Source organism: Azolla caroliniana, unplaced genomic scaffold, assembly GCF_043228905.1.
Source record: "Azolla caroliniana isolate FFs.n. ecotype wild unplaced genomic scaffold, voAzoCaro1.0.p SCAF_8, whole genome shotgun sequence".
Lineage (NCBI taxonomy): Eukaryota > Viridiplantae > Streptophyta > Polypodiopsida > Salviniales > Salviniaceae > Azolla > Azolla caroliniana.
In genome coordinates, this window is record NW_028230443.1 from 14905438 (window position 1) to 14912994 (window position 7557).

Sequence of the window (7557 nt, forward strand, 5' to 3'; positions counted from 1 at the left end):
CATGTTCGCAAAAGTCACGAAAGCCGAGTCCGACATACAGTTATGGCACAAGTGGATTGGCCATATGAACCTTCAAAAGGTCAAGGTGATGCAATCGAAAGGAGTCGTCATCAGACTCCCAACCTTGAAAGAGGGTGAGATTGAAGGCTTATGTGGGGCTTGCCAATTCGGCAAGCAACATTGGCATCCATTTCCGAATGAGAGGAATGTAAGCAAAGGTGTACTCGACGTAATTCATTCCGATGTATGGGGACCGGCTCAAACCGCGACATTCGGTGAATGCCAATACTACGTGACCTTTATTGACGACTTCGCTAGGAACACTTAGATCTACCCGATGCGGCAAAAGAGCGAAGTGTTCGTACACTTCCAAAAATTCAAGAGTAGAGTCGAAAAAGCTACGAGTCGACACGTACGGTGCCTTCGATCGGATGGAGGCAAAGACGAGTTTACGGTGTATCTTCGAAAAGAAGGGATTCGACGAGAATTTTTGTGTCGATATACGCTACAACAGAACAGAGTAGCCAAATGCAAGAATCGGCATATCCTCGATGTGGCACGGGCTATGCTTAACGGAAAGCACATGCCGAAATCGTATTGGGCGGAAGTAGCTAACACGGTTGTCTATCTCATGAATCAATGTACAACATCCGGCGTGCATGAAGTCACGCCGCACGAGAAGCTTTTCTGACAGAAGCACGATCTATCACATGTTCGGATATTCGGCTCCATTGCGTATGTTCACATCCCCAACAAAAAGCAACAAAAGCTTGACCCGAAGTCGGAGAAATGTATCCTCATAGGATACTCACTGGAGCAAAAGGGGTACAAGTGCTATAACCGCTCAACTCGAAAATCTCGAGTAAGTTGAGACGTCGTTTTCGACGAGTCGGCATCTTGGTACACAATAGAGACAACTTCCACTCTGATTCCGCTCGACCTAAATCCGTCGAACAAGAGATAGAAGATGAAGATCGCCTTATGCACATGTTTGAAGAAAGCCCAATTACGACAAGGCTTAGTGGGCCACAAGAGCCTCTGAGCGATCAAAGCATATCTCGGCCGAGTTCGAAGTTGGACAAAGATAAGGTGAAAATGCTGAAGTATGAAGACGATCACTTCGATGGCAACGAATCAACTCACTCCCTCGATAGTGAGTTCGAAGGCCTTGACATCCGGACAAATGGAGCAAACAAAGCCGTAGTATCCACAAACGAGAAGCTCCGCCGATCCACCTATGAAAAGAACCCCGTACGCCGATTCAGCTACAATGATTATATGGCGTACCATTACGCCTTCATGATGAAGGTAGCGACAGTACGGGAGCCGGAAACATTTTCTGAAGCTGTGATGGAGCCCAGATGGGTTGAAGTGATGAATGAGGAGATGCAAGCACTCTCCAAGAATGAGACACGGGAGCTCGTTTCCCATTCATCGCACAAGAAGGCAATTGGTTGCAAATGGATCTACAAGGTGAAGTATAATGTTGATGGCTCCGTAAACTGTTACAAAGCTCGACTCGTACCGAAAGGATACGCTCAAACGCATGGAGTCAACTATGAAGAGACATTTACCCCGGTGGCAAAGATGACGACTGTGCGGACTGTAATTGTACTCGCAGCGGTGAAAGGGGGGCACCTCCATCAGATGGACGTAAAAAACGGCTTTCTTCAAGGAGAATTAGAAGAGGAGGTGTACATGGTACAACCTCCCGGCTTCGAATCGTGCATTCATCCGAAAGATGTGTGCCGACTCAAGAAGCCAATCTATGGCCTCAAGCAAGCACCGCGTGCTTGGCATTCGAAGATTACGCAATATCTTCATCAAATCGGCTTTCAAATGTCGAAATCCGACAACTCCCTCTACGTACGACACGACTCTAGAAGCCTAATTGTCATCATCCTCTATGTGGATGATCTGGTTATTGGACGTGAACATTTAGTCGACATCAACAAGGTGAAGTCCCTCATCTCCAACAAATTCGAGATCATGGACATGAAGGAGCTTCATTACTTCCTAGGCATTGAGGTAATTCGGACTCCGGTCGGCATTATGATCTCCCAACAGGACTACATCCTCAACTTGTTATACAAGTTCGGGATGAGTTAGTGTAAATCTGTGGCAACCCCTCTCAATCGAAACCGCAAACTAGATGCCGACTCCGGCACAAACGAGTGCGAGCCGACTCAATATCAACAACTAATCGGGAGTCTCATTTATGTCATGATCACGCGACCCGACCTCAACTATCCGGTCAGCCTCCTTAGCCAATTCATCCAAACTCCGCGAGATATCTATTTCGATTGCGCTAAGCGAGTATTACGATACGTGAGCGGCACAATCGATTACGACATCCTTTACGCATCGGCCACACCAAGTTAATGAAGAGAGAGAGTGGCTCTATATAAAGCACCCTCCTCATACTTCATACTTAGTTGGTTGTGACTCCTTGTTATGCTACATTTTGTAATTCTTATTCTACTTGTGAAATATACACCTTCTTCTTGGGTATTCCTTTTTCTATCTATCTTGTGTTCTCTCATCTCTCCTCTAATTCCTCTCACACATACACATAACACACATCTCTTCCACTACACAAGAATCATACCCGATTCTTTAAATCTCCGTTGCCTTACTCTCTCTTACACAAAGAAGACATTATCATGAACACGACTTCTTAATATAAATAGGTGACCTAGCATCATACAAGAGGAGGAGATTAGGGTTCGGCTTACTTAGCTCTTAATCCCAAACTCTCTTAACGCTAATGAAGGATTAAGGAGATAGAAGAGGAGCTCTTAATGTACTAATAGAAAAGGAGAAACTCTAAAAATCAAGAAGAGCTTTCAAAGTCACCACAAGGTGGCTTTTATAAATTTTTACAAGGTAAGTGTCTCCCCTTTGTTGGATGCGGTCATCTAGATGTGGAACGATTTCTCAACACTCTTTCTAATAAGGATTGTCAGAGAGAAAATAGAAACAGATTGAGAGCAACGAACAACTAATTAGTGAGACAAGATCAACAAAGTTACAAGGAGAAAAGAAAAACAGTGATGGCACAAGCACAATGTAACTGTATTATTCTCAGAGAACTACAATCTAAAATGGCAACAACAAAAACCTAAACAACATTCTAAACTAGGTTACAAAGTCAGTTTATATACTGGCTAACTTAGGGTAGTTCCCTTCTTACTATTTACAAAGATAGTCCTCAACCTAGTGTGTACAATGGGACAATGTGAATACGTCCATTAGAGACCCGTATTCGACACTCCCATATAATAAGCGTATACAACAGAAATCTGTAAACACGTTCGCGTTCACAAGTGGAAGGATGACACATAATTGGAAGGATAAGGAATATTCTGTTTGATTTTAGTACTTTTTCAATGATAATAGAAAACACATTGATACCAGTATCATACATTCTCAAATATATATTATGAAAAAGGTTAAAAAACCACCATTTTCGTGATTTAAAAATAAATAAATAAAAGTGAAATTTCAAAAGGCTACATTCTCAATTTATATCACAAACTTTACAACCAATGTTGTTTTATAAGAAACGATATTCATAGGAATCGAAAGAATTCAAAACACATGCTTTTATATTACTCGATTTGTTACAAGCAGAAGGTAGTTACACTTAATAGCCAAAAATACATTCATGATCACTCCTTTCTAGAGAATCACTACTATAACTAATATACAATGAGCACTCATCCTCGGATGTACCAATCAATGCATTATCTTCATCATAAACCAAATGGTGTGACTCTAGATTATGTGCAACAGATCTTATTTGCCTCTGACTCGAGCCACCATGTAGACCTGGTAATTTTTCTTTTATTATATCTATTGTTGACTTCCTTAAGCATCCAACTTTTGTAAGCGTGAAGTCATACACAATAACATCCACATCAGAGATATCAAGGGTCGAGGTGTTACAAATGTTTCGTTTCCTCTTCCTGCTTCCCCTTCTCGTCGGGCATTCCATCATCTCCAAGGTATACTTACCCGTAAAAGAATTTTGACTTTTAGTGTTGTACCAATGAACTTTTATAGACTTGATCACGTTTTCTATTTCATGCATTAGCACTTCTAGAATTTTTCCAATCCAAAATTGGAGGCCTTGTTCGTTGTCATCAACATGTGTTGCAATCAACATCCCCACCACGAGCTCTCGCAAATTTCCTTGCCTTCTAGCTTGAGTTGCTATGGTCATCCTTGGTCCCACATAAATGTCTATTTGTTGTGGATGAACTGAACTTTCATTAATCGCATTAGTTTCTTGCTCCTGAGACTTATTTAGACGATCATGTTGTAGGACCATGTGAATGGTGTTTTCGCTAGGGCTGGACAATGGCCTAACACATGGTGTCCCTTTGAGGCACTTCACTAAAGGGGTGTTGCGGTAAGATAGAGTTAGACCGACTATTAATGGAACCCTAATTGGTTACTAGCAGCAATACCATTAATCACAATACACGCGTAGGATAAATTACACTTAGCACAGAACGGTAATTAACCACGATTAAGATACCGAACAACAACACTATATTAATTATCCGCTAATGATTACAATCTAACTGGCCCTTTTCATAGGTCTCCGTTTTAGGTCCAAACCGGTGCTACCGGCAACCGGCTACGAACCGGTCCAGATCCGGATCGGCATACCGATTCCATGTCTGTCCGTTCGCTTCTCAAATCATAATAATTCTATGTAAATATATAATCAGCTCCGAGTTATTAATTATCCCCTTGTTTCCCATTCTGGACTTCCCTTGTCAGCCGGCTAACACATGGCACGCCCGTGGGACAGTACCTTGTACGTCGAATCCCACTATTCGGCCTTGATTCATCCTCCAAAATGTCGATAATACTTTGATCTAAGGGTTCCAATGGTTCCACAGGAAGTTGTTCTGTTGTTTGTTGCTGCTACTCCCCTTCCTCCTATTCTTGCAGTTGTGGATGCTCTTCTTTCCGCTCCGGCTCCAACTGTGGTTGCTGCTGGTTGCCTTCTGTTGCCTGCGGCTCCGTTGGTCTGACCAGCTCTGTCTCCATTTCTGGCTCGACAGATCTTACCGGATCTTCCTCCTTTTCTAGCTCAACCGGCCTTGGCGTCTCCTAGTTCTGTTGTCCGGCGTTCCCCGGTTCCTGTGGATGACCTTTCCCTAGCGGCTCCTCCTGAGTACTATCTGGCTAGCTTCCCCCGGCTTCAACCGGCGTGTGCTCTGAAGAATGCTCCTCGTCACTTATGCTAATCGCCGCAGTTTTCTTGGCCACTTCTTGTCGTCGCCATTCCCGTTTGTACTTCTCGAAACGGAGTTGGTTGTCCAACTGGTCATCATCTAGCTGTGCCACCAACTGGCGAACCGCCACTCTCTGCTCATCAGCCAAGGATACGAAATCATCCACCAGTTCCTCTTGTATTGCTTCAATGCTTTCTTTATCCAAGATGTAAACTTTGTGGCACTCTTTCTGTCGGTTTTCCGCATCTGCCCGAAGCAACTGTAGCTCTACTGCTTGCTTAGCCCACTTCAACCACCACTATATTGAGCTCTCTTCCACCAATTGCTTCATTTGATTCCTCTATGCCAGTACGATGTCCTGGATCCGCCCTAGCCCCATCTTCGACTTGTTTTCCACGGCCTGCTTTTTGTCCTTCAATTGTTTGATCAGGCTTGCGGTTGCCACTTCTTGGCTTCTGTAGTGCATGAGTTGGGTTTGATATGTCGTCTTAACTCTGTTTAGAGACATTGTAGCGCGCTCCATTTCCACATGCTGTTGTACATGTAGGTCCAGTTGCTCTTTTGCTGCCGCCGCCAGTTGTTTCGCTTGTTCGGCTCCCTTCGACTGCTCTTCCATCAATGCCGTCGTCAACCGGTTAACTTCCTCCCAGAGTTCTCTACACTTTTCCTGTTGCCAGTCACTGTCGGTAGTCAATTTCTTATGATCGGCATCCAAATGCTTATAATCCCGGTGTAGTCGGTCGAAGTCATCGATTTTCTATTTGAGCTTTTGATTTATAAGCCGGCAAGCGCGGTCCTCACGGTATTTTTGTTGCCGAAGCTCTTCTTTGAGGCGCTCAATCTCCACTTCCGCCGTCCTTCGGAGTTTCTCTTTTTCTTCCTGGAGTTTTTCTTTCTCTTCTTTCAGCCGATCATACACTTGATGCCCTCTTCGCAAGCTTTCCTCTATTCGGCGGAGGCTGTCGGCCATTCTCCTTTGTTCCTCCTCCGCCACTTTTTTCAATTCTCGTTCCCTAGCACGTAAGGTTTCTTGTGCAGCCAGGTCTTCCCTTAGTGTGGCGAGCTCCTGTGTGGGTGATTCATGAGTATTTGGGCCCGTCGCCGTCATCGGGGTTTGATCGTTCTGTCGAGTTACTGCGGCCACCGATTTTGATTGTTGTGGTCCTTCTCTATGTCTTCTTCCATGCTCCGGATTCTTGACCGAGCCATCTCTAATTCCTCAGTTGTGGCTAGCAACCAGGCTTTCTACGCTTTTTCTTCCGCTTCTAACTGGCCGACAACACCAATCACTTGTTTTGCTACCCATCAGAGCCATCGACTGCCGGTGCCTTGTGGTTGTGCCGGTTCTGGTTGTGGGATGGCGTTTCCACTGGTCACGAGCCCACTATTGACGATTACGTCACACAACCGCTCCTATTCTGGCTGTTGTTGTTGCAGCGGTGATACCGGCAATTCAATGACCGGTTCTTGATTCACCGGTACTGCCGTGTCCTGGACCGCTGGTTCCGCGATGTCCTTCCGCAACCCTTGCTCCGTTCCCGATTCTTGTTGAGCCAGTTCTGCCGCCTTCCTTGGTTGCGTCTCCTCAGGGGAGGGTTCCCGTATATTGTCCTCCGTTAGCCTTGATGTCCCCCCTTCGTGGCCCTTTTCTCTTGTTTGGTGACGCCGTAGTAGCATCTCTGTCGGCTTGTCTTCCTGCTGTTCTTTTTCTAGGGTCTTGTTGCTGATTACCGCCGCCAAGGGGTCCTGAGCCTGCGTTTTCTCCGGTTGCTGCTTTGCGCAACTTGATTTTCAACGGTCTCCCAAAGGTGTCCACCGATGCCTCCTCAGCCAGCCGCTTCCGATTAGGCCGTTCCTTTGCCTCGGTAGCCAGGAGTTGTTGTCGTTTTGAAGCTGTTTTGAGGGTCTCTTTTGTCGGTCTTCCCCTTTTCCTTTGGTTTATGGGCTCCACCGGCGGTGCTAATAGAGTGAGCCATTGTGCCACTGCTGTCCACATCTTTTTGCCATCTTTTATTGAAACGATGGTAGCGCTCAGGCTGTCGACAATCATTACTGGCCAATCCACCTGTACTCCCTCGTAGGTGGCTATGATCAGACTGGCTCTATTCCTGGGCATCGCCGGTGGTTGGGGGTACACATGGCCATACTCGTGGAGTACCCGAGCAATTTTCTGAAACAAGAGACCTTCATCGCCTTGCTGCCCAGGAAATATTCCCCAAAATACCTCGTCAACAGCTCCGGCGAAGGGTTGTCGATCGAGTAGATTCCCCCTTCCGGTAGGCCGGTCATGGCTCGGATGGCTTCC